The sequence below is a fragment of the Gavialis gangeticus genome, unplaced genomic scaffold, assembly GCF_001723915.1.
Source record: "Gavialis gangeticus isolate Ggan-Ray unplaced genomic scaffold, GavGan_comp1, whole genome shotgun sequence".
Taxonomy (NCBI): Eukaryota; Metazoa; Chordata; order Crocodylia; family Gavialidae; genus Gavialis; species Gavialis gangeticus.
The window spans coordinates 117,371,540-117,398,203 of NW_017729031.1; the positions used below are offsets into that span (position 1 = coordinate 117,371,540).

A 26,664-nucleotide genomic window follows, 5' to 3' on the forward strand; every position below is an offset into this window, starting at 1 on the left:
GCACGACAAGGTGCAGTTGGCCTTCCTGACCGTGTCCCCACACTGCCGGCCCATGTTCATCTTGGCATCAATAATGACTCCAAGATCCTTTTCTGCCTCTGCCCTGACAAGAAGGGAGTTCCCCAGCCTGTAGGTATGGTGCTGGTTGCTCCTCCCCAGATGCAGCACCTTGCTAATTTCCAAATGAAAAGAAATGCTCTCAAATGGGAGAGGCCAAATGCAATTTCTAGTAATTTATTTCTCTTAAACAATCATCAGCCTGTTCTGCTGCACCAAGCCTGTCCAGCTGGTTGCTCCTGGTCCAGACGCCACTCCCCCCATCACTCTCCTGCTACTGCTACTGGAGTCTCTGCACTCCCTATCCCTCTTCCAGATTCTGCTTCCTGTCTTTGCCCAAGGAGGCTTGAAGTGTAAAGGACTCAGAGGAACCCAGGTCCCCTATATGGTGTGGAGCCACCAGCACAGCCCAGGCTGGGGGGAGGAACTGCCACAAGCCCTTGGCCACTCTAGGTTGGACAGCCATGTGCTACAGCAGGAGTAGGCAACCTATTCCAGCTGTAGGCCAGAATGACCCACCCTGAATCAAAGGCAGGTAGACAGGCATAGGCTAGGTCTATGCTCCTGCTGCCACGTATCTCCTCAGAGGTATAGGAAAAGCACCCGCAAAAGGCACCCCCCACTGCAAGAGGCTACCTCATGTCTGTGGGCTCGAGCCAAACGCTCTGCGGGCTGAATATAGTTTGCAGGTAATAGGTTGCCAATCCCTGTGTGATAATATTACAAATCTTTGGCAGTTTTACTATGAACAAAGTGTAAAACCTTGGCTCCACTGAAAGTCAATAGCAAAGCTGCCAATGACTTCAGCAGAGTCAGGATTTCACCCAAGGTAACAGAAGAGCACGAAATGTTTCTGTAAAAACTAAGGTAAGCTTTAATGGGCTGGGTCCTCAATGGAATCCTCAGTGTAGTCCCACCACAAGAGCTAATGCCATCCGAGGAGCTGGTTCAAACCACCTAAATTATCTCCAGTGATGTTAAGGGACTCTTTATCAGCCACTTGATCCTGGAAGAAAAAATCATCAGGCATGTGGTTCTCATTTGAACTATCCTAATGACTTGTATGGGTACATCCACATATTCAAAATGCAAACCTGTATCTTCTCTCCAGCTTTGTAAAAGCAATGAACTAAAGATCATTAAAAAAACCCAACCCTGTTTACATTAAGTCTCCCAGCTGAATCAGAGAGATTAAAACCAAGATCATGCTATCCAAGTAAGAGATCTATAGAAACACTAAGGTTCCTCCCCTGCCTTTTTGGAAGCTCAAGCCCAAATGACATGTGAAAAATATCTAGTCACCCTGGCAGTTGGGAAGGTTTTGAAATGTAAATTGTTGCTGCTGCTGGAGAAGCAAATGGGTGGGCTTGAAAAAACTTCAGTCTTTTTTTGGAGTGGCGGGCAGGGTGATATAAAATCAGGTCTCCTGTTTAGATGCTAATCCATGTCTTGAGATGAATGGAAGAGTGACTGTTTAAGACGCCTGGAATGTAAGGAATGTTGCAGTCCAGGGAGGGTCAAAGGGATTTAAATTGTAAAGGAATACATGTCTCAAAGCCCCAGCCCCCCACTAAAACTTCTTCAGAGAGCTACAAGAACCCACATGTCAGAGCATGTGTTCCTCACATACATGACCATAATCAAGTCCACTATGTACAAAGAAGTACCTTTATCTCCTCCCTCCCTCCCACAGCACAGCTCTATAGGTGGAATATGAGTTAAAAACATAGTAATAAACATTGCTTCTTTCCTTCTCAGCTAACAAGGAGGACTTTTGAGGGACCTGATGGTTTTGCTTCTTCACAGTTGGTACCGCTCATGTTTTTAGCAAAGCCTGGGCAAAATAGAGACAAAGCCCAGGCAAAATAGAGACAAAGCTCAGGCCCCCACTTATTTGACCTAAGGGAGACTCCATCAGCCTTTAGCAATGCAGGGCTTATGGCACTGTGGTGCAGTTCCAGTTGTGCCCTGCAGAGGGTGGTGGTGCAGTGTGCATCAGCCACTTAATTAGGGTGTTGTGGTTTGGAATAGAGTTCACCAGCAGTGGGTGGGAGCTTTTCACCTTCCAGTCCAAAAAACACAACCTACCTTTTCTCTTTTGGTTCTTCCCAAGACCTCAGCAATAGTCATGTGCAGTTACAGGGCACAGTAATGAATCAACAAACTGCCTTATTTTCTCTGCCATAAGCAGGCTCTCAACTGCATTTAAACTCCTGTAATGAAAGGGCGTTCCTAGGATCATTGAATCTGACATTCTGAACTCTGCTCCCTCTGGCCTCTGTTCAGAGGAACGGTTTGCTTCAAATCAATAACATCATTGCTATTGGGCAATTCCCCACTATTTTATTCACAATGTGCCAACGTCAGGAGTTCCTGTGATCTCCTCTCCTCCGAGTGGTTAAGTACACTTGCTCACTTACTACAATCAATCTCACTCTGCCGGGAGCTGAGACAGCCTCTTGCTATCCTGCCTTTACAGTGCCTGACCAGAGCAGGACTCTAAGCTGAGTACCTGTTCTTAAAACAGTGCCATAATGCAAATAAAGCTGGTGTCCCTGCTTTCAAGGATGCTTCTAGCACAGTGGTTCACAACTGTTATAGATTCAAGGCACCCCTCATTAGACTTGAGGCACCCCTCCATAACTTCTGTGAATTGAGTGATATCCCATTTAAAAAAGAAATGTATTACAAGACTTACCTCTTTGTAGAGGGATTGGGCAGTGGGAGCAGGGCACTGGTCAGGCAGGGAGAGCCTGACCTTGCCCTTATCTGCTTATCTACTCACCCTTCCTGAAACACCCTTCAAAGAATCTTGCAGTGGGCCTTGGCTGAGAATCACTGTTTCAGCAAGTAAGTAGGAGGACAGGGATCTTCCCAGGGGACCTGCTTTTGCCAAAGCCAAAATCTCACTCCAAGAGCCTGCTGTTACAATGTAAAGATGAGTTCACCTGGTAAAACACATCTACTCCCAGCTTTCTATCACCTGGTTCTGTTCATATGCTGGTACCTTTTTTCTTTAAAAGAAACAGAAAACAAAAAGAGCTGCTGCACAGCTATTTCTGCAGGAGGTAAGAAACTGCAGAGCTAGACGTGCATCAATACCAGCACTGTACCTAGACTCCTGGTGGCCCCAGGTGAACTTTTAGTATTGGGTTGCCCTTTGCCAGAGATGATGAAGATGATGATGATGATGATAATAATAATAATAATAACAACAACAACAACAACAACCATTTTAGGGCCCCCTTTCTGTTCAGGCCCCAGGCAGCCACCCAGTTTGCCCATGCCTGTGTCCAGCCCTGATGTACATTAATGCAAAAACTACTCCATAAGCCCAAATTTGCTATTTGTACTATGCAGTATCCTCCCACAACACAATCCAGCATGTCTTAAATCTAAACTTAACTGCTTCAGTGACTCCCTGCTACTTCAGCATCAGAGCACTTCAAAATCCCTCCTGTTTTTAGCTTTTTGAACACTGAGGAAGCAAAACAGCACTATTATCCTCCTGGAACTGAGACATTTCAGGGTATGTCTACACCGTGTCCCCACTGCTGCTGGGGCTACCTGCTCTCTCGCCCTCGCTGCCTTCCTGCCTTCATCCCCCATGGCCTTTCTTGGGTCTTCTGTCTGCAGTATGTTTGAGAACAAACCTTGAGGATGCCTTCAAAACAGTTTCAGTGCCATGTCTGAGCTTACTGCATGCAAGTGGAAGTAAGGGGCTGGAGCATGTTGAAGAGAAGGCAGCCCTGATATTGGTGGGGATGTGGCTAAGTGACTTGCATGGTCTGTGACAGAGCAGAGTCTTAAACCCAAGTCAATGAAATAGGTTTGATTACTGAACCATCCTGCCTGTCTCAGTTCCCTTTGCAACTTTCCACTGGAGATGAGGGGCAAAAGAGGGGAATTTTCACTTTGATGCAGTTACACTATAGCTACACGGCTATCATGCATCCTGCCTGCTGTAGAATCGAATCAGAACTGCCCTAGGATGCAGGCCTTATACTGATACCAGACAAAGAAGAACCTCAGCACAATTTGTGAGCAGAACAAGAGGATCTTGGTTCCACCTCCTACCTTGCATAGCATGATAAAAACCATCAAGTCCAAATGGATCACAGGTTTTTCCCAATATGTACTAATAGTTGGCAACTATCAATTCTTCTGGATCATGGTGTATGCGTGAGGCCACCAGGACCTTTAATGCATATGTCTAGGCAGGAGTACAGAGGAGTGGAGGCTGCCCAGTACTTCCGTCCTCCTATTAGACCAGTGGTCGCCAACCTTTTTAAGTACTAGATCACTTTCTGAATTAAAGTGCAACTCAGGAACTACTGCATATCACCTCTCTCCACCTAGCAGGTTAGTCTGTGGGGGAGGGAAGGGGTGGGAGACCCGGGGCAGATGGAGGGAGGGAGTGGTGCAGAGGCAGGGGCAGGGGTGAGTGGGGCCCTAGCTGGGCCGGGTGGTGGGACGATTGGAGCCTGCGTGGCTTGTCCAGGTACATGGGGGGTGGGGCCCTGCCACTGTACACATCCTGGCGGAGGCCCAGGAGACACATGCCCCCCCCAATCTGTGCACAATGAAGACAGCTGCCACTGTGTGTTGGGCTTTACACCCTAAGCCCCGCTGCAGCTGCCCTGGGAGCAGCGTAACGCCATGTGCGTCCCACCGCTGGGCAGGCAGGGGACATAACTTAGCCCAGTGGTGGGACATATGTGGTGTTGCTCTGCTCCGGAAGCAGCTGCAGCTCTGCATCTCAGTCTGGGGGGGCTGAGCATGTGTGCACATGCACACTCAGCCCCCCCCAGACTGAGATCGACTGTCAGAGGCTCTGTGATTGACCAGTTAATCACAATCAACTGGTTGCTGACTACTGCTTTAGACCACTGAGACACTAACCAAAGACCAGAACAAGTTCAGACATTTAATGGCCGTAGTTATATGCACAACTTGAAATCGAACCCAGGTCGCCCGCATGGTAGACAAAGATTGTACCACTGAACAACAGTGGCTGTACTAATACCATGCTTAACACCTACAGCTCATTAAGCTACCAATGAAACGCATTCCTGTTTTACTGCTAGGAGAGTTATGGGATAGAAAGCTGAAAAGACTGGTTGAAGGTCACAACATTACCTGGAAGCATGGAAGAGCAAAAAGTCTTCTTTCTGCCTAGATGAAGGATACTACCCTCATCTGAAAACTCCAGGCAAGCACAGAACTCTCCCACCAAATAATACTTGGCTCCTAACTGTCTTTCTCATATCACGCCCATCACCATGACACTTGAGCATTGCAAGGGTTCAAAAGGCTGTGCAAACAATTACATTTTCCCCAAGCCCCATTATTATCCTCATTTCCATGAGATGGAAACTGAGGCATGCAGACAGGAAGTGACATCATTAGGAAGAATTTCTGCTTATGCGTCCCTCAAAGCAGAAGCAATCAACTGGTGACTTATGGGAATCCAACCAAGAATGGCTGCAGGGCAGGAATAAGGTTTTTACATTACTAATTTAATGAAAACTCCACAGCCATCTCATTGTTTCCTTTTGTTCCCCATCTGCTGTCTTGTGTCTGAAACTTAAGACTGCAAGTTTTTTGAAGGAGGCACTCTCTTGTTCTTCCTGTACAGCACCAAGCACAACAGCATTGCAATCCACTATGAAACGCCAGAACCTACTGGATAAACACCATATTTTCCTGCAAACAATACACCTTGGAAGAAGATACACACCTTGTTTTTGAAAGGTAAAATGAAGGAAAAAAGGGATCTTTCCTTGTAGTATGTGACTGAGTAGCAGCAGCTAGGGAGCAGAGCCCTCTCATTATTCTGCTCCCTGTGGAATAGGTGCAGACTTTATTTTCACTTTTACCTACTAAGTGGTAGAAACTGCTTTTGCCATATTTCCTCGCATATTATGCACACTCCCATTTCCAGCAACTGGGTTTTGCATGAAGGGTGTACATGTATGCAAGAAAATATAATCAATGCCATCAGGTACCAAGCTACCCTAGAAATATCAAGGTTAGATATAAAATAAAGACGCTGTCTGAATGCAGAATTACAAGCTTCAGTTTCCATATCTGTGAAGTGGGTGTGATAACCCATCCTCTTTTATGTAAAACACTTTAGGTTATGTGGATGTGATTTGCTTGCTAAGTGCTAAGCATGAAGCCTAGTTATTGAGTTCCTATAGAAAATCTTCACACTCCCTCATAATATAGCAAGTGTTCTCTTAATAAATCTAGAGAAGAAATCGACGAGCCTAGATGAAGTGGTTTCAGTATTAATTTCTGCATGTCACATGGCTTCAAATATTGCTGTGAAATATACAAAGCCAGATTCAGCTATCACATGCCCCGATGGATCTCCGGAGCTTAAATTTATATCTGCATCCGAGGAGCTGACAAGAGCCTCCCACTTAATTAAGAATCTGCTAGTAATTCCCCATGAGTGGACCGGCACGTCGACGGTGGCAGAGACCCAAAAAAACGGGCATTGACTAGTTATAAGTGGGCAGGACTGGCAAAATGCCAGCTCCAGCATAAAACAGGAGGATACAGAGGATACAGAGTTGGCAGGATTTGTCTGTGGGGTGTTCAGAACTATTGCCTCTCATAAAATGAGGGCAAGGTGAGAGAAAGGGGAAATACTCACATTAGAAACTGCTTTGCTGGGAGAAAAGAGCCACAGGGAAGTTTATAGGCAGTGCAGTCAGAGAGGCAAAGAAAAGCATCAGCAGTAGAGAGCATGATCGGATCTGTTCAGAGAATTCCACTAATGTCACAGGCCCCTCCTCTCCCGTGTGCTGAGCTTCTCAGTTCTGGCATGTGCTCCAGCCCCCTGCTTTCCCATCTCCTCCCAACACTGCTCTTCTCTGTACAACCCCAGCGACTACCCTGTTTTTCCTTTCCCACCCTGTATTCCACTCCCAAGCTCCTTTATCAATTACATGCATTTGAATCATGCCTACAGGCCCCAGCTGAGCGTATAGCCCCATAGCACTGTACATGAACACACAGAACAAGAACCAGTCCATGCCCTAAGGAGTTTCCAGTCTAAACAGGCAAAACAGAGGAGGGAAGCGAAACTGAGGCTCAGAGAGAAGGGAATTGGCTATGGTCACACAGCACAGCAGTGGCAGAGCTGGCATAGAGGACATGGTTCAATACCCTGCTTACACACTGCAGCAACACAGGAGTGGTATCTTGTTTCCATCCCTTCCCCAAGCCTATTCCTGGCCCCTGATGTCCAAAATCCACATGTCAAATCTTAGAGGCACCGGGATTCTGGGTAGTGCTGGCTTTTCCAGCAGACAACCTCACCATGTGTAGCTAGAAATCCTCCAGCACTTTTCCTGGGAGTCAAGACAACCCAAAGGACATATAGATTTACTAAAATCCCCCTTTAATTTCAACTGGATACAGTATTCTGCCCTGAGTGTCACTCTGAACTGTTAGTAGCAGGCATGCTCCACCCCAGAAGCAACTGCAGTTTTTAAAATGATTCTGGTGTACACATCTTGGAGTCAAGCCTCAAGATCTTACTTCCAATTTAGCCAACAGGAGTGTCTGTTGAATGGAGATTTGAGAATTGCAATAGTGCTCAGGGGAACAAAGGATGCCAGGAGCATCTGGCACATTCAGTGTGGTCAGTTTACAGAAGCATCAAATTGTGTGGCTTTCTAGTATCGCAACCTTGCACTCAAGAGAGCCTGTGGATTTGTACCACTCCCTGGAGAGCTCTGGTTCTCTAAACCCACTAATAAGAGCAGACTCAACCAATTGCTAAGCCGTGTCCACACAAGTGTAGCCGTTTGTCTCCCTGGGGACGAGAAGCAGTGGCACACCTTGACACCTTGTGCCACTGCTACTTGTCCCTGGAGAACTCCCGTGCCACGTGCCCTCTGACACACGGCAGGTTACCCCGGATGGGGTATGGGAGGCTGGGTCCAACAACTGTGCTGGCCCCAGCAGCCTTACCTGGAGTCCTGGGGGCCTCTGGGAGCTGCAGCCGCAGCACTCCTGCAGCAGGAAGCCTGGCTGGCAGTTGGAGTGTGGCTCCGGCAAGCCAGGCTCCAGTTTTGGCTTGCATGTGCTGATGCCACCCCATTTTTTTTCCATGCAGGTTTTTGCTTAAATGTGCGGTGGTGGCACCACAGATGGGTCTGCAGTGCCACATACTGCACGGCCATGCTCAAATGGATGCAGCCCTAGACCCCAGCATCCTCCAACTTTAACTGAATTTGGATACAAAATGTGCATCTAGCACTGAGGTGTTAAGTCAGGGGTGGGCAATAATTTTGGCTGGAGGGCCATTTAATGAGTTTTGGTGAGCTGTCAAGGGCTGCCCCTTGAGAGGTGCCCTGCCCCCTGGTCACCATCTTGGGGTCAGACTCCCATTCCTAACCCCTGACCTTTGCCACTGGACATCCCTCCCCTTGTACCCAGAAATACTCCTTTTGGGTGGGGGGCTTGGCTTCTTGGAACTAGAAAAAAAAACGAAATTATATACTAAAAATCAAACATTTACTGTAATGTGTTTTAATTTTATTTCAAAAAATATTTTTGTCCTGATTTATGTATGTTTGCATAGTGTATATAGAGGTGATTGTATAATAGCTCAAAAATAAAATCTTACTCTTGCATATTGCATGTGGGGAAGAGTGCAGGGTGTGGTTGGGGTATGTGTATGTATGGTATGGTGGGGTATGGGGGGTGGGCTGTGAAGGGGTGTGGCTGTGGTGACCCCCCATGGTGCACAGCATCATCACTGGTGGTAGCAAAAGCAGGCGGCAGCAGCAGCAAGGGGCAGGCTCTCAGGGTGCTCATGGTCCGTGCAGGTGCTGCTGCCCCCGACTCCAGGGAGCTGCGCTTGGTGGCAAGGAGCGGAGCCAGGTTGGCCTGCCTCTATTGCGCGGGGCTCCCCACAGCGCGCATGCAGGTCCCAGCACTCACGTGCCATGGGGGGGAAGCCCTGCCTGATGGAGTTGGCAGTCCGGTCCTGCTCCCTGCCACCGACTGCAGCCGCCAGGTCTCCACCGGGAAGCAGTGGGCAGGGCTCTCCTCCACTTCCAGCAGAGTCTCAAGAGCTGCATATGGCAGCAGGGAGTGGGGAAGGCAGCCAGCTCCATTGTACGGGGCTTCCCCCAGTGGCACACAAGTGCTGGGAGCTGTATGTGAGCCATGGGGAGCCCCGCATGATATAGGCAGGCCGGCTTGGTTATGCTCCTTGTCGCCACATGCAGTTCCCAGAACTGGCTGGAGCCACACGCCACTGGGTGGCTGCACCTGCATGGGCCACGAGCACCTCAAGCACCCATTGCCATGAGAGAGGGTGTGTGAGGGGTCCTCACACCCCACACACTCACAGCCACACCCTGGACACCTGAGCTCTGTGCTCCCACCCCACTGGGCGCAGGCCCTGGGCTCCATGCTCCCACCCGCCTCGTGCTCCGTGCTCCCACCATGCTGCAGCTTCCCTACCTGCTGACTAGAGTGATCACAGCAGCAGGGACAAGAGGAGGAGCCGCTGGAGGCCAGGTAAGCTGGGCAGGTCCCCTGACGGCTGCAGTAGTGGCAGCAGTGGCCCCATCCGGAAGCTGTGCGTGCTGACCTGGCCTGGGCCCTCCCGCACACAAAGGTGGGAGCGAAGCACGCGGGCTGGGTGGGGTGCAATTCATTGGTAGGTGCCCATGGACCAGATGAAATTGCCTGGCAGTCTGGATTCAGGCCGGATTTTGCCTGCCCCTGTGTTAAGCGGATAGCTTCATAAATAGCACCCACCACTTAAATAGGATAGTTTCATTCACAAACCTCAATGCACTTTACAGAGGCTTTGTCACCACCATGCGGCAACTGAAGGAACAAAGGGAGGTTTTGTCTAAGACCAGTGGCAAAGCTCAAGACAGAACCTGGGTCTGGCACCAAGTGTAGTGTCCAAGCCTGCAGTGAAGGGGTCACAAGGAGACTAGGTCAATCCACTGTCTTCACTGCTTTAAGGGAAAATCCCTCCAAAAAAAGCCCTCTAAACCTCTGGACAGCAACACGGAGACTCAGAAAGAAATACAGCATTATCTTTTTAGTTTTCATGCTTTCTGGGGAGAACAGGATGGGGCAGTATTCTCTCCCTGTGATTCTATTCTTGTGTCATTGTGGGGGAGGAAATGACAATTATATTTTCATGGTCTTTCATCGAGATACTCCAAAACATGGCACAAAAACTGGGGAAACTGTGGCTCAGAGAAGAGAAGCGAATTGCCTGAAGCCACAGACCCAGTTTGGAGCACGGGTAAGAACGGGACTGAATTCCCGACTCCTTCTCTACATCCTCTGTGCTGTGGCTCCTCCTTCCCACCTGGCAAAGTAGCCAGAAAGTGCTGAGGTAGATTATCATCACTTATTTGTAGTACCATAGCGTGTAGCAAGCCCAATCTCAGCCCAGGGCTCCTGGGTACCAGACAAACACAGAGCAGAAAAAGGGTCTCTAAGATCTTGCAGGTGATCAGAGATTTAATTCTTATTCACTGTATTATAGTAGCAGTAACAGGCTGCATAAAGGCCTCAGAGACAGATGCTGTCTTAGAGAAAAGAAAGTCTTTTCCTCCAAAAGTTTACAATCCGAGTCTTAAACGAGACAGCTGAGAGAGAAGGGGAACGAGTTAGTAGCGAGAGAGCAGTGCAGCAAGCAGAGCTCACAGAGCTCACAGAGCACGCCAGCAGCCTTCCCAACACCAAATGTACTGCCGGTGGTGGGGTGTGGGAGGGCTCTGAAGAGAGATTTAAAGGGGCATAATGCAGAGGCTTTTTGCAGATCATTACAGAGAGCTCATGGGACAAGGCACGAAGATGGCGTGCAGCTTGCATGTCAATGAACAGAGAGGCTGGAGGCTGTGGCATGCCACAAGGTAGCCCAGACTTGGCAGAGCTCAGAGAAAAGCCAGCAGGGACAGGAAAGCAGGCATGTGCTATACCTCAGTCAAAAGCTGCAAACAGCACCTTTTATTTCCCACTTAGGTTTCCCGGGACAGTGGAAAGGATCTACTGCTGAAGACCTATTCTCCTCCAAATATTTTCTACTCTCACTACTGTCAGGTTGCCCCTGGGTGTGGTCTTCTGCAGGGACTGAACCTAGGACCTATGGCTATAAAAGGAGGTCCCTCATACTGCTTAAGCCAGTGATTCTCAAGCAGAGGCTACAGCAGCACCCTATGGTGCTTTGAGATCCTTTCAAGGCTGCCATGCAATGTTAGCACCATTAGAAGTGCAAACATGGTTCATAAGATAAACACAGAGGTTTCACATAGGGACCTGTAGTGCTAAATACATTCTGACCTGTTGTGGTCTTTCTGAGTTCTTTGCAGCAGAAAAGATAGCTCTTATTTTTCTGTAGTCAAAAAACAACTGAAAACTAAAGAGTTGGCATCTTCTGAGTCTAATGAGGGATGCCTTCAGCCTAAAAAGATTGAGAACCACTGGCTTAAGTGAAGTAAAACCATTGTGAAAGCAAAGGCTCTAGACTCAGAAACTTCTACATGTCTACAAAGCTTCCAGAGAGAGACCAAGAGCCACACTCCACTGCATGGATCATGCTACAGATTTCAGACATGCTCTGAGAACCAGTTTTTAATTAACCCAGCAGCACTGCCCCACAGATGCAAGTTTATTTCTTTAGTCACAAAATCTGTGAGCAATCAGGAGCTGAACATGCATGATCAGACTTTTCAAGGGAACTTGCAGACAGATCCTAAGCGAACAAGTGCAGTTCTTCTCCTTGACACCCAGAAAATCCATACAGGTTTCCCTTGCCAACCAAGGTTTTGCAAACCATGGTTTTAAGTATCCATGTTTAATATTCTATATACCATTTTGGCTACCACGGTATACAGTGGTGACTGAGTAATTGGAAAAAAGTTCTCAGCAAGCTTTCAGGAGCAGTCGCTCTTCTTCAGGCATAGGGAGTCTCTGCTGTTCTGAGACTACAAGGAATAAGAGAAGCTAAAAGTGTGGCAGGATGTCAGTGAGAATGTAAATAGGTAAAAATTAGGAAGACAAAAGGTAAAGCAAAGAGGGGAGGGGGAAGAGAGTAGGGGGGAAAAGGCTAAAGGGAAACATTACAGTGATAGAATACAACGTGGAAAAGAGGCTATCAGTGAAAAAGGAAAGTAGTTGGAAATCAGGAAAACATGAATGATAGAAGCTCAAAGTGTGAGAGGACGTAGTGAAAATATAAATAGGTAGAAAGGAGAAATAAAAGGTAAAGCAGGGGAGGGAAGGGGAAGAAAGCAGGGAGTGAAAAGGCCAAAAGGAAACATTACAGAGGTAATAATACAGGGTAAGAAAGAGGCTCTCAGCGAAGAAGGAAATAGTAGGAAATCAGAGAGACAAAGGGCAGAAAAGTAGGGGAGAGGAGGGGAGAAAAGGTGGGGGGAAAGAAGAATGTAAGAGGTCAGGTCAAGCCTCAGACGTCTTGAATTATATGTCAGGCAGGTTGTAATGTGTCATACAACCAATGTCTATATTGAGTCCATGATTTTTTGTATCCAGTAGATTTATGAAATGAAGTTTATAGGCTCATCTGTGGAAGGTGTTTTGTAAGTTCTCTTTAAATCCAGGATGAAAGAGAACCTGGCCTTTGGTGTCTGTCTGAGCACCAAAGCAAGTGGCTAGGTTTGCAAGGGAGCTCATTACATAAGATACATGCTGGACACTGAGCACTTTGGTATAAAATCCAGCCCCAAATTTCACAATGGGAGGTGCTGTATGCACATTTTCCAGCCCTAATTTAGATGTCTGACTGGAAGCCAGGCTCTGTGGACAACCTGGTTCTGCACACTTGAAAATTTAGTCCCAGGTGAAGCAGTTTTGCTTTGGCCCTCATTGAGATCCCAGGCAAAGCTTCCACAGACTTTAATGAGAATCAATTCAGGCTCTTAAAACTTCTCCTCCTCCTTCTTCCAACCATCTTCTCCAACTCAGTTCCCAGCTGTTCTGACTGCTCTGGGAGAGCAGTGGCCTGACAGGTGCTATATTAAAGCCTCAGGCTGTGTGCTGTGAGGAGCAGCTCTACCCATGCCCCCATGGCTGCTGCACTCAAGCCCCAGCCTGACAGAAGTCTGGGAAGTGCTTGAGAGTGTGCAGCTGACAGGTGGGGCTGACAAACCCTTCCACAGGGCCCTAGATTGCTCCATCTAATCTCTGGCTGCTTCCTATTCGTGGGGTGGGGTGGGGAGGTGGCTAGAACATGCAGTGAGCTGGAGATACTCAAGGAGAAAATACAGGGGGAGGGGACAGCATGGAATGAGCTGGAGAAAGTTTGAGAAAAGGTAGACAGAGGGAGAAGAATCTGGGAAGGGTGCAGTGCTGTCAACAAAGCAATCTGCAACACAGGGGTGACTGGCTCACAGAGGAAGGGAGGGAAAGGGCTGAACTCTCCCATCTTTCCTGCCCTCTCCTGCACACCTGCATGAGCATTGGATAGAGAGAGAGGGAGGGAGGGAGCAAAGGGAGAAGAAGGGAGCCAGAGCCTTTGTCTGCCTGTCATTACTATGACTTTACTGGCACCACTTGCATCCAACCTGGGGATCACCTGGTTCAGTTATGGACCATGCCAAGCTGTATTGCAGCCTGGCTAAAGTGGGGGTGGGGCAGACCTTAGGGTCTTAGCATTGTGACCATCAAGACAGGTCTATGCTACGACATTTTCTTGTGGCCTAGTCTACTCACAAATGATAATGTTTTACTAACTTAGGCCATTGTTCTGGACCTGTACTCCATGGGCGTTTATACACATGCTCTGGGAGTGGGGAAGGTGCACTTTAATTACAGCAGCTCTGAGAGCCACCCTAATTAAAGCGATCAGAGCGTCTTGTGTATCAGCGTCCCCACACTTCAAAATGGTGGTGGGGGTGCTTCACCTAAAGCTCATTGAACAAGCCGTAGATAAAGTGCCCCTGCAGCCATTTTGAAGTGCGGGGATTCTGATACATGAGATGCGGGAGGCTGCTGGAGCACAGTAATTGCCATGCTCCAGCAGACGTGATTAGAACTAATTAATTGAGTCTGCTCCAATGCGCTGGAATTCCAGCACATTGGAGCAGCCCCCCTGCTCATGTATAGGCACCCCACGGTGCTAGGTGCTGCATGAATACAAAAAGACAGTCTGTGCCCCAAAGAACTTGCTGGGTAAACTTTGTGCATGGACATTCAAATCTGCTTCTCAAGTATCCTAAACTGATTTAGCTAGTCTGAAATGGATGCAAGTGACAATGATCTTAAGACATCTGTAAATCAACGTAAGAGGTCTTAAGTTGGGTCACAGAGTCCACGTTGCATCCGTTTCAAAAAGAAATTGATTTGGTTACGTCCTTACATGGCTTGTGTGTAAACAGAACCATGAATAAACCCTTATGTCAGCAGTCATTTTAGCTGAACATACTTCAACTGCAAGGGCAAACTTGGTTCAGGCATGGAGATGAGCAGGAGTGCCCAAGGCTATCATCACAGCAAATGACCACTTCCCTGTCTTTGGCAGGTGAAGAACAGGGTCACAGAGGCTAAGTGACATGCCCACCATCATACAGAAAAACCTGTAAAGGAACAAGGAACTGTACTCATTTCTCCCTCACTCCTAACCCAACTGTTGGGGCTACTGATCAGGCATCCCCACGTGGGCCAAGCACCTGAGTAGTCATACCTATCCCTGACTAAGGCAACTGCCCCAGTTCCCTGCAACTGCATGGGCAGCTGAAAGTGCCACTCACCCCTTATAAGTGCATCTGCAGACTCAGACAGCAAGCACACCTATCGACAGCCTTGGTCTGTTCTGGCAAGCCTTGTGTTCACTGCTTTCTGGTCCTCCTGGCTCCCAACTCAACTTTGGCCTTCTTTAACTCCGATCTTGGCTCTCCCCTGAACCTCAGCACTGGCCCTGCCCTCTCTGGTTTCCCCTGCATCCTGATTTGGCTTGGCTTTCTTGACCCTGACCTGAGATCTTCCTTGGGACCCGGCACAAGTTCTCTGACTCCTGGCTCCTGACCTCAGCTTATGTCTTGGACTACATCTCTTGGATGTCCCCTCTTGGCTTCAGTAACCTGTGCCCCCACCCCGCTGACCCCCAGGTCACTCCTAGTGACCTAATAAGGGTCCATCTGCCTAATCCTGGCCAAGCCCTGATGGCAAGGTGTGCCTCGCTCACCCACAATGGTACAGGGAGATGGAATTACCCATGGAGGCAGATTTCTGGGGGTGAGCTGCTGGCTGCTTTCCAGGGGTTACAAGCCCTGATTACAGCCCTGCAAAACCAATGCACCTTGCTTCTAAGCCCATCAGGGCAACTAGGTCACACTGTCTCACCTCAAATCCCATATTCTGCTACCCATCAAATTTGATAGGGATCCCTGCTGCTTCCAGGGATTCATTAATCAGTGCCACTTTGCCTTTCATCTCTGTCACAGAACCTATCAGATGCAGTCAAGGTGGGGTTCATCATCAGCCTTTTGAGTGGCAATGCCCTGGCCTGAGCTTCCCCACTCTTGGAGTCAGCAGACCCCCTCCTTCACTAACTGGAAGACTTTATACAAGCCATGGCCAAGATTTTCGGAGACCGCAACAGGTCTGTACCGCAGGGCCAGCTCTCTCAGATAGGGATGCTGCTCAGTATCAAGTTATGGCGCCGAATTTAGACAGCTGGTTACTGACATTGAATGGAATAAAGCAGCTCAATATTTCCACATCTACCAGGGACTTCAGGGCCACATTAAAGATGAATTGGCCTAGGTGGAGCTCCCAGCTATCTTAGCTGGACTCACTGATCTGAGTATCTGCATTGACACCCATCTGTCTGAACAGCAACAGGAGTGTTGGGGCAAATCTCAGCCTCCAGGGCCAGCTAGGGACCTGGAAGAGTTGACATTGCCTCCCGTGGACCCCATGCAAGTAGACACGACTAGGAAAAGACTCCCCTCGGAGAAGGCTCATTGTCACTCCCAGGGGCTCTGCTTGTATTGTGAGGAGGCAGGGTATTTTGCCCAGACTTGCCCGAGGAAGGGAATGCCCACCTCCCCTTCAGGAAACTCCTCAGCCCAGCCTCATTAGAGGGGCCTTGTTCTGGCCCTCCAATGATCTTTCAGCCAGATCTTCTGAATCACATCAAACGCTTGAGTGCCACCAAACTCTAAGACTTGCCCTTGCTTGTTGCTCTCCTCTTGCAACACCAGTCTGGGGTGGATCTCTCTGTTCCAGCACTCTTAGACACAGGGGCCTCCAATAATTTTATGGCAATGGTCACCAACCCGTCAATCCTGATTGACAAGTCAATCCTGGAGCCTCTTTTAGTCAATCCTGGGCTGAGGGAGGGTTGGGCGCACACACATGTGCGCACCTGCCCCACCCCCAGCCCAAGCAGGTCAATCTGTGGGGGAGAGAAGGGGCAGGGGCCAGATCGAGGCCCCCTGCAGTGAGAAACTGACCATGTGGCCCAGCCAGGAGCAGCGAAAGGTAAGTGGAGCCCCAGCCTGGCCAGATGGTGGGAGGATTGGAGCCTGGGGGGCTCCTCCAGGGGTGCAGGGGTGGCTCCCCCATCTCTGTGGGGGTAGAGGCAGCAGAGGCAAGCTGGCCACATGCAGGCACAGCTCAGCTAAGCAGTGGGGACTCACGTGGGGGCAGCCCTGGCTTAGCTAGGTATGGGAAGATTTGGTAATCCATGGGTACATGGGGGGGCTCCCACCACGGGGGGCCCATGCCCCCCCACCCGTGCTCAGGACGAGGCGGATGCTGCTGCAGGCTGCCGGCTGCACCCAGAGCACAGGTGGAGGAGGGGAATGGACTTCCGGGGCCTCCGTCGGGCTGTGCCCAGCAGCAGAAGCCCCCCGCTTCCCTCCCCCCGCCATGCGCCCCTGGACTGAGGAGAGTCCCAGGCCAGGACCCAATTCCACTTCGGTGCCATGGCTCCACTGAGCCGTGCCTACCCAGAAGCCAGACAAACGTGGTGTTGGGTCCTGGCCTGGCTGGGTCTAGAAGCCTCCACAGTCAAGGGGCATGTTGGGGTGGAGGGGTTCCTGCCGCTGAGCACAGACTGACCAAAGCCTCAGGGGCCTGTGCCTCCCCCACCACCTGTGCTTCAGGCACAGTGGGCAGCCTGCAGCAGCACCAGCCTCCTCCCAGAGCACAGGTGGGCAGGGTACAGGCCCCTGATGCCTCCAGCGGTGCGTGGGGTGGTGGGGCGAGGCAAAGATCCCTTTTGGGCTCATTTATTTCGTCTCCAAACAAGAGCTCAGGGCCCTCAAGGATTACTGAGAACCTGCACAAGGGGTTCATCAGGTCTTCTACATCCCCAACTGGGGATATTTTATGTGGCCAAGAAAGATGGCTGTCTCTACCCCTGCATGGATTAGAAGGCCCTAAACAAGACAACAATTCATAACTGTTATCTGCTGCCCTTAACGAACAAGTTATCTGAGAGGCTTTGTAAGGCTAAGATTTTTTCAAAGTTGGATCTGCAGGGCACCTACAATCTAATCCATATACGGGAGGGAGATGAGTGGAAGACCATGTTTTGGTCCCGCTTTTGGTATTTTAAATACCTGGTTATACCCTTCGGGCTATGCCTTGCCCCTGCAACATTCCAACACTTTGTAAACGACGAGTTTAGAGATATGCTAGACCGGGTTGTTATAATTTATCTGGATAACATTTTAATTTTCTCTGATGATCTGGCCCAGCATTCAGAACGTGTGCATCAGGTCCTTCTCAGGCCCCGAGAAAACCGAGTTCTGTAAAGCCTGGACGTGGAACCCCTTCACTTTTCCATACACCACCCTCAGACCAACAGACAAACAGAGTACATAAACCAGACCCTGGAACAATAACTCAGGTGCTTTCTAAACTTTCACCAGGATAACTGAGTGCCCTTACTCGCCCTAGTTGAATTTGTATACAACACTGTCCATACATCTGTAGACCAGACCCCCTTTTTTTCCAGCTATGGATTTTATCCTCAGTTCCACCCAGCACTGCCAACCTTCCCATGGGCTCCTGCAGCAAACAACTTTGTATCCCATCTCCAACAGGTTCAACAAGAACTAAAAGCCCATTCTGATGCAACCAAGACTACATATAAGGACCAAGCTGCATATAAGGACCCCACCATTTTTTGGTCAGCAACAAGGTCTGGCTCTCCTCAAAAAATAGCAAGACCATCAGCTAAACTGGACCACCAGTTAGTGGGTCCATTTAAGGTTATGGAACAAATAAGTTCCAGTGCATTCAAGCTTCAGCTGTCAAAGATATTGTAAGTCCACCCCATTGTCCATATTTCACTACTCAAACCTTTTATCAAGAACCCCTTTCCTGACCGTCTGGACCCACCCCCCTAACCATGATAGTGGAAGGCCATGAAGAATATATTGTTAAGCAGGTGTTAGACTTCAAATATGTCTAAGGCAAGCTCCATTATTTGGTTGACTGGAACAGCTATGGCCCTGAAGACCAATCTTGGGAACTGGCTGACCATGTTCATGCACTAGTACCCAGAGTACCCAGAAAAGCCAGGTCCTGGGCCCCATAAGGGCAGGATACTGTCAGGGACGCTTATCAGGCATGCCCAGCTGAGCCAAGCACCTGAGCAGTCACACATACCCCTGATCCCTGCTTAATGTGACTACCTCAGTTCCTGCAACTGCACTGGCTGCTGAAAGTGCCACTCACCCCTTAAAAGCACACCTTTGCACAGCTTCGTGTTCACTGCTCTGTGGTTCTCCAGGCTGCTGACTGGGCTTTGGCTTTCTCTGACCCTGATCCTTGTTCACCCCTGGCTCCTGACTTCAACTGTTGCGAACATTTGCCCTCCTCTCTCCTGTGCATAAGATACAGGCTAGAACCTAGTTAGCTGTTTCTCTCTTTTCTGGAAATGCCTTGGCTTTTACTTCCAGTGCTGATGAATTCCTCCAGTGAGCCAATCTCCCATTAGTACATAAATACAATTTATGAAACTCCTTAGGGCAGGGCCCATGTCTTATATGCTTGGACACAGCCTAGGACAAAGCGGAAATGCACAGGAAATAAGCAGCATGATGGGTTGGGCTTTTCAATCAAATGCAAATGTATGCAAAACTGAGGTTGCAAACATACTGTATCCCCAATTCAATTAACAGCTTTTAATTTATCTGATTAGGCTTTGATTCAGCAAAGTACTTAATCCTGTGCTTGATGTGCATGTGGGTTCTTAAAAATGTTTTAAATTCTTTAATTTAGAAAATGCAGTTGCTAAGCCACAAAAATTGAAGAAGGGGTGGGAGGGTCTCAGAGAAGGGGGCAGGAGCGGACATGGTTTTTAACTAATTTTTCTTTGTAAACTGACAAGATTTCAAGCTGTCAACACCTGTGTCAGAAAGGACTGTCACTGTTCACACTTCACAGATAAGAAGCCAATGCACAGCAGACTGGTGGCCAGATTTTATTTCTTCTATTGGGGATTTAGGCACCTAAGCTCAATGCTATTCCATCCTGCTTAAGTTCTGAAGCCACTGATGCACTGCTGTCATAACACATAACATATCACCTTCGACTCTTAAGACTGAGCCATAAAAAAGCAGTGAGGGAGAGAAGGACCCACCCACACTTTGCGGTAACAGTTTTTTCCTGTGAGTGGAATAGAATCACACTTAGGTGCCTACATCCACGCACACACCTAGATGGTAGAAGGTTGCATCACTGCCTGGACCAGAAGCTGTAAGTCCTGATGTCCCATGTCCTGCTTTCATAAAATCCTATGTATGTTGTATTACATTTATGCACATTTCTTCAGAATTCTGTGTCTTTCTCTTCATGCTACAAAATGCAATTTCGCAATTATTCTTTTTATTAATATAGCAATTGAAATATGCTTCCTAGAACCTAGGTTTGGCTTTCTCTGATCCTGATCTTGGATCAGCAGTGGTTCCCAGACAGGATGCAGCAACTCCCTGGGATGCCACAAGAACCTGTCAAGGGTGCTACATGGTCATTGCCACTAGGGGTTGAAATTTCCCTATCTGCCTCTGTTTTCAGGAAGCACATCAGAACCAAATTGAGGCCACTGCACCAGAAAGCTGCACCTGTCTGCACTATGCATAAGGGGGTATAGCTCAGTGGTAGAGCATTTGACTGCAGATCAAGAGGTTCCCCAGTTCAAATCTGGGTGCCCCCTCATTTTAGACCTAGACAGGTTACAGAGGTGTGAGGATGAGAATAGGATGGAATTCAATGCAGACAAGTGCAGCGTGCTGCATCTAGGGAGAAGGAACCAGCAACACACCTACAGGCTGGGGAACTCCCTTCTTGTCAACATGGTGGCAGAAAGGGATCTTAGAGTCATTGTTGACTCCAGGATGGACGTGAGCTGCCAATGCAAGGAAACCGTCAGTAAAGCTAACCACACCTTGTTGTGCATCTACAGATTCATCACAAGCAGGTCCAGGGAGGTGATCCTCCCCATCTATGCGGCATTGGTCAGTCCGCAGTTGGAGTACTGTGTTCAGTTCTGGGCGCCGCACTTCAGGAGGGATGTAGCTAGCATTGAGAGGGTCCAGAGGAGGGCCACTTGCATGGTCAAGGGGCAGCAAGGCAGACCTTACAAAGAGAGGCTATGGGACCTGAACCTATTCAGCCTCCACAAGAGAAGACAGGGGATCTGGTGGCCGTTTACAAACTCACCAGGGGGGACCAGCGGAAATTAGGTGAGGCTCTGTTCCCCCAGGCACCACTGGGGGTTACTAGGAATAACAGCTATAAATTGTTAGAGAGCAGGTTCAGGCTGGACATCAGGAGACATTACTTTACAGTTAGGGCTGCCAGGCTCTGGAATGGGCTCCCAAGGGAGGTGGTGCTTGCTCCTACCTTGGGAGCCTTCAAGAGGAGGCTGGACAGATATTTGGCTGGGGTGATATGATCCCAGCACCCGTTCCTGCCCAGGGTAGGGGTTGGACCTGATGATCTGTTTAGGTCCCTTCTGACCCTAAGTACTATGATACTATGTCTTGAAGGCAGGCACACCATTTCTGCTGCTGATCTTTTGGGTTCAGCTCTGAGTGGCTCCTAAAAGCCAAAGCACACAAGATGGTTCCACCTGCCCCGCCTGTCCATTTCCGGGAAACGCTGTGCAGGGTTGAACCAAGAACAGCTATGGCAAGATGACGTGCTCCTGCCACAGCTGCTTCCCAATCTGACTCTGCAGGAGGTACACAGCACAGTTCCACCTGGCCATGACAGCCATGGCAGTGGGGTGAACATAAGATAATTATAATGCCCTAATCAATTGCTAACATGTTAATAATAAAGGATAATGTGCATGCTATAATATTCATAATATATTTAAATCAGTTTTTTAGTGGAGGGCTGCTAAATTGAGCCTAAATAGGTTGAGAACTGCTGATCTAGAGGAATGCAAGATCGTGGCCTGGAAAATGTTATAACATAGAGAAACATGTTCTAGTCCAAGCTTCACTAGGTAAGGCTGCTAAATAACCAGACTTCCTAATTCCTGTATTTTTGGCCTTTTGGCTAGGAGAAAACAAGACTAGGGGCCATCTGAACTCCAAGACCTCCAGGCTTGGGGCTTGCATGTAGGTGCCTGCCATGAATTTGGGAGCATCTGAAACCCCAGACTGATGAGTCTGGGAAGTAGGATACTTGCTGGTGGAAGCACCACAGAATTGAATGATGGAGCTTTACTCAGTCAAAATTTGGAACTGATTTGGCCCTGGAAACAAAAATTTATTTAAAAAAAGTAAGGCCCTGTATGCACTAAAGATCTGCCTCTGCCATAGCAATGGTGGCAAAAGCCACTGGTGTAGACACAGTATATGAAGAAACTTTTCCTTCCACCAGTTATGACAGCTCCCCCTAATGACAGAGGCTCTGCTCTGTCAGTGAAGCCTTCTTTGTCCCCCTAAGGGGACCCCTCTGAAATGAGTGAGAAAATGGGATGCATTTTTAAAAATTGGGAACAACTTACACTATGATGTCCTGAAAGATTCTGAAAGACAATGGGATTTGGGTATGTAATTCCCTTCAGCTCCTTGGAAATTATCCACTTTATATCTATCACTAGATGTGATTCTATCAATAGATCAACAGTGGAGAAAGGCATTTAAAAATTCTTCCTGGTCCAAGCACAGATCCAAGTTGCCTGCATTTTAAAAGATGATTAATCTTTTCATCCATGATATTGTGCTTGCCTTTGATTCAATTATTGTATCACTGAAGCAAAATCATTGGTCTGGATAGGCAGGACTGCACTAGTGTCTCTCACATATGGAGAGTGTACCCTTCTCTGAAAACCCTAGAACTTGTGAGTTTCTTTTTGCACTAGAGTTTGGATGCCTTTGTTGACCACCCTACAGCCTTATTATATCAGAAAGTCTCCAATATCTTCTCCTATCACCAAACCTTCACCAGCAAATGAAGCAGCTGCAGGAGGAAACGGAGTCCTTTCCTAGTAGCTAGAACATGGGGAGAACTTGAGAAGGGGAAGAATGCTCTGGATTTTTCCCCCGTCTCTGCTAAGCCTCTACTTCACCTTCCTATGCCTCAGTTTCTTCCATCTGTAAAATGAGGTACAAATATTTCCCTATCTCAGAGATGGGTTGCAAATCTAAATTCATTAACTCTATAAAGCAAGGAAGTGTCCTAAGATGGAAGGTACAGTGTTGTATCAGTGTAGCACATAGTTGCACTACTAGATCAGGGCAACAGTCCATCTCACTAAGCGTCATGTTTCTGACAGCGGTCAATTCCAGCTGCTTTAAAGATACAAAAAAAACCCCCAAAGACTCCTCTAACAGGGAACTAGATCCTACACATGCCCAGGGAGGGATTCCAATAATCTTCTGCACTCATGCCAAAGTCAATACATCAAGTATCTGTGGACAGGACAAGTTTAACAGTAAGTAATAGAGGGGAAGATAGATGAGTTTTATACAATGTGTCCATTTTGCATTATTGTCCAATGCTAATTTGCTGGCAGGCTGCCATGCACTGAAAGGCTTTTTCTGCAGTTCTATGCATGTACCACAGCCAGGATCTGCAGCACTAACTAAGCTAGTTGCATTCCTACCACCAATATCCTAAAACCATAACTCTTGTGGGACAGGATGGTCCAAAGAAATTGATAGAGGGATACAGGTTTCAGCCAATTTTGAATCCAGTACAGTTCAGTAATAAATGACCAAAAGCTGTTACCATTTAGCGGCTGTTCAGTGCCCCATGGGGAAAGAGTTGGTATATCTTTGCCCATCTCCCAGTTGTCAGGATATAGGCACCACCTCAGTTGGCACGGACGAGGTGCCCTTGTTGGCAACCCACAGTCAGAGATTGAGGACTGAATCCACTTTTTGTCTCTGCACTGCATCTACTGTAATATTTAGGGCTACCTTCTCTCATCAAACATTACCTAATGTTTGATCAAGTAGGGTGCATTATGGCAAATTTCACCTCATGATCTCAAAACAGTTTAAACAGAGATTATATAGAGGAATCCAATAACACGGCATGAAGGGAATAGGCCCTTCTTATGAATAGCTCCCGGGTTCTATGAGGCTGATAGCAAGGCACTAGAATGGCAGTATTGTTTGTACGTGATGCAAATCCATCTCACAAGTCCGTATTGCCAACATTGTGCACCCCAAATATTTAAAGAAACATGACTCAAGGGTCTCTCAGAAATCATGAAATTAGCTTAAAAGTCATTAAGCTTACCTATAATCATAAATGTGGGATTTCTTACATTTGCCTAGTGTTTTTTAAGCCTTTTAAGCTGCATTTTGGTTACATCTCCAAGCTTGTCTCCACTACTATGAGGACCAAGGACTTACTTTAAAAATAATAATAGCAAATCACATGCCTCCAGATGCTGGGGCCTTAATACATGTTAAAACTAGCATTGATGAAACCTAGTATACTAATAATCCGCATCAGCACCATGCAAAAGTAGTTGAAGTAACAGGTCTGAGAGCATAGACTCAAAAGCAAGCCTCTGCCAATGGCTTTCTTTACCCAAGCACACCATCATCATCATGCCCTCTTTAGGTCTTAGCAACATGTAAATAAATAAGGATCAAGCCTTCATTTGGTAGGATGAACACAGTACTATGCCCCTCCCAGAACCGTAGCTCTAACACACTCCTCTTCATGTTGCCAGGGGGTGACATAAAGCCATTCTGCTTTCCTTGAGTGCAGAATGGTAAGAGGTTTTCATCTGCAGTAGGTTTTATCTAGTTGTGTCCATCTGAACCAGTTTGGGGCTGGTTCTTTGTGCTTTTAAGACTTTGTATAATAATCAACGAGCAGGAGAGTATCTTCTGTGCTGAAGGTGCAAAGAAACATACCATAAAATGAATGAGGGACTGAAGGACCCTTTTGCACTGTCAGTATCTTTTCTATGCTAAGTTGGTTCTAACACAGTGATTCTCAACCAGGGTGCCAGGCACGCTGGGGTGTCTTGAGATTGTTTCAAGGGTGCACAGGGTGCCACACAATGTTAGCACTTGTTAGGTGGGCAAACATGGTTCACAATATATACTCACATATTTTAAACAGGAATCTATTAGGGCTGTGTGAAACAGCAGCATTCTGCTTTGACTTCCATTTCGACGGAACAGCGTTTCATTTCGAGTTTTGTTCCATTTCAAAAGCACTGTGTAGCAGGACACTAGGGTGCCTGCTACTGAATAATGGTAGAAGGGGCTTAGCTGTCACTCACCAGGACAGCAGGTGAGAGTTGCTAGGGCAGCTGATTGGGTCAGCTGACCGCCGGGGGCGGGGGGGCGGGGCCTGGCCTTTATAAGCCGCTGGGCCGGAGCCTAGCGGGCAGTTCCCCTCCGGAGGTGGGAGGAGCAGCAGCCCTGCTATGGACCAGACCAGACCAGACCAGACCAGACCAGACCAGACCGCCCAACTGCCCGACTGGCTGTGGCACGGTATGGGGGGAGAGAACCCTGACAGGGAGGCTTAGGAAGTAACCCAGGGTGGCATCTCAATTATGTTACAGCCGGCAGGCTTACTGTCTTGAGTTACAGCCAGTTGGCTCATGGCTGGAGTTTCTGTTGGGTTATTTGCAATACTAAACCAGAGGACCGGGTGAGGCTGTAGGGGTGCGAGGAGGCCTCACGGGAGCTCCCCAGGAGTCTGGGGGTTCCTGGGTGCCCTGTTCGGGCACAGCAAGGAACAGGCCCAGAGAGGGCGATGAGCGCGAGAAGCGTGGGACAGGCCCAGAGAGGGCAACGAGCGTGAGGCGCACGGTTTACAGTCCAGAGTAGGGCCGAGCGCACGGTGATAAGTCTGGAGAAGGACAGAGTGCGCGGTGAGAAGTCTGAAGAGGATAGAGTGTGCGGTTGAGAAGCCCGGAGAAGGGTGAGGGGGTGAATAGAAGCCCAGGAAGGGCGAGTATTCCAGAAAGGCCCCAGAGAGGGGGCGAACATATTGGGCGCGCATACTGAAGGACCCCAGAGAGGGGGTGCATGTATTGAGGCAAGCCCAGGGAGGGCGGGCATATAGGCATAAGAACGTCCGGTACAACTGCAAGGCTTGGGGCGTGCTACAGGGGAGGTAGGAGGCACGTGCACCCCATAAGGTGGGGTGCACCAGTTCAGAGCAGGGCCAGTACGAGAGCGCCGTGCCCAAGGGGATGGAAGGCAGCCTCCCACTGATTAATCATAAGATCAAAGATGTGGCGGGCGAGACGGAGGGTGCATTTAGGACCCAGAGGGTGGCACGGTAGGGGCACCAGGGGGATCACAGCCGCCCCGGCGCCCTGCCCCGTGACACACTGTTCCGTTTCATTTCGTCAAAACTGTTTCACTGTTTCTCTGCTGTTTCGACATTTCACCCATAGGCTATAATGGGGAAGCAAGAAACAGCCTATAACTTTGTCATTTCTTGCCTGGTTCAGATGAAACTTGCAGGGATGGTAGCCCCTTCTGAGGGCATGAAGCCTGCCATGTTTCAAGGAAATAGGTGCAGAGGTTTCTAGGAAACTGCACCTCAAGCTGTTGACAAGCAGGAGCTGGAGAGCAGGAACAGCGTCCTGTGATCTGGTGGGCAGATCGGGGCCTGCACTCCCAGAAAGAGTCCAGTACAGCCGCCTCAGCCCTCCTGGGGGTGCAGGTGAGTCCCTAATCTGCCTGCTGGATGACAGGAGGCTCGTGCTGCCAGCTGGGGCCAGCAACAGCACTGATCTTCCTGGCAAGGGCTGCGCCCAGCACCAGTCCCAGACAGCAGCACCAGTCTCCTGTCATCCGGCAGGCAGATCAGGGGTTTGCCCGCACCTCCAGGAGGGCTGTGGGGACTGTGTCAGACTCCTCCCAGGGGTGCGGGCCCCCCGCTCTGCCTGCCAGGTGACAGGAGGCTGCTGCAGCCGCCTGGGACCAATGCTGAGTGCAGCCCACACCCAGCACCAGGAAGATTGCTGCTGCCGCTGGCCCCAGGTGGCAGAACCAACCACCTGTGATCTGGCAGGCAGACTGGGGGCCTGCCCACACCCCCAGGAGGGCTTCAGGGGTTCTGACAGACTCCTCCTTGTGGTACGGCCCCTGATCTGCCTGCCAGATCACAGGTGGTTGGTTCTGC

The 26,664-nt window shown here is 48.8% G+C and overlaps 1 protein-coding gene and 1 non-coding gene across 4 annotated transcripts in view; one reads left to right on the plus strand and one right to left on the minus strand.

The window, feature by feature from the left end:
• The window catches only part of IGF2BP1 (insulin like growth factor 2 mRNA binding protein 1), a 108,161-nt gene that overhangs the window by 55,785 nt on the left and 25,712 nt on the right, over window positions 1-26,664 (minus strand). The gene's annotated exons all lie outside the window — the stretch shown is intronic.
• TRNAC-GCA lies at window positions 20,176-20,248 on the plus strand. Its single transcript has one exon. It is a non-coding gene; the product is annotated as a tRNA-Cys (tRNA).